At 44.6% G+C, this 1,051-nt stretch overlaps 1 long non-coding RNA gene across 1 annotated transcript; it reads left to right on the top strand.

The window, feature by feature from the left end:
• The first annotated feature begins 11 nt into the window (after positions 1 to 11).
• On the top strand, positions 12 to 852 carry LOC147819977 (uncharacterized). The gene is made up of 2 exons (XR_015438441.1): positions 12 to 174; positions 708 to 852. It is a non-coding gene; the product is annotated as an uncharacterized LOC147819977 (long non-coding RNA).
• The last annotated feature ends 199 nt before the right edge of the window (positions 853 to 1,051 follow it).

Below are 1,051 nucleotides of genomic sequence, written 5' to 3'. Positions count from 1 at the left end.
GGACCTTAACTCATGCCTTCATATTTTCAACGACAGTGAAATGTTATTAAGTCTGTCCATTCTGTGTGTTACAACAGGATTGTTGTGCATGGGGAAACATTTGCCAGAGCAATTGTGCCTCTTTCGGCCAAACCATTTAACTTCCAATCAGAATACGAACTCACGGAGGATCAGGTAACAGACTTCATCTTTTCATAGCTGTGTCCCAATTCATGGGCCGCATCCTCTGGAGAACACGAATTTTGGCTTGGCCTTCGCGGTCGATGATGGTGACGAAGGCCAAACCAAAATGAGATGGTCTGGCCTGTGGAGGATTTTTGCTAACAGTTGTATTGATAGCTGTTGAACTGATGAGAACTGAGGGCTCGTGCACTTTTAAACGTAATCCTCGGGCTTTCTCTCACTGTTGTTTGCTGCTACATTATTTTCATTACCAGCATGCAATGAATCTTGGGATAGGTTAGGATCCTCCCATTGGCTCCTTCATTGCCCTGGAAACGAAAGACACATTTCACAACCGCATTTGAAGGAGCCTCCAAAATAGGACAGCCTTGTCATGCTGCTGTGACGCAATCAGTCTTCAGTTTCAGCTGCTGAAGGATGTGGCTCTCGAATTGGGACACAGCTAATGAAACCCTAATTCTGTTCTATGAATCAATTCCATGTGTGCTGAGGTTTGCAAAGTTTCTTCTGTGGTTTCTGCTCAGGCGCTGGAGGTCAGTGACCACTATCCGGTGGAGGTCCTGCTGAAGGTCGATAAGTCAAGAGTGTTCAATGGTGCAACGTCTTTGGCATTAACTGGCACAAATCAGAAAACATCTCAATTAAAGTTCTTTTCTTGGTTCGTCCTCAGCCATCTTGTCTTGCAAGTGTTAGCACGGTAGATTCATGATAAACCTGTGCAGATTTTTCTCAGGACAAGCTTACTTCATGAACTGCTGAAAACTTTAGGATGCGTGAAGTCCAACCTGCCAAGTATCACCAGCAATACTCCACATAGAGGGCCGTCCATGTTGGATTCAGGTTTAGGGTAAAAAACCCAGAAAATTAC

Source organism: Seriola lalandi, unplaced genomic scaffold, assembly GCF_002814215.2.
Source record: "Seriola lalandi dorsalis isolate HSWRI2012SDOR001 ecotype SW California unplaced genomic scaffold, Sedor1 jcf7180002007960, whole genome shotgun sequence".
Classification (NCBI taxonomy): Eukaryota; Metazoa; Chordata; class Actinopteri; order Carangiformes; family Carangidae; genus Seriola; species Seriola lalandi.
Note: the sequence above shows the minus strand (reverse complement) of the source record. Positions and strands in the feature narration are given on the sequence as shown.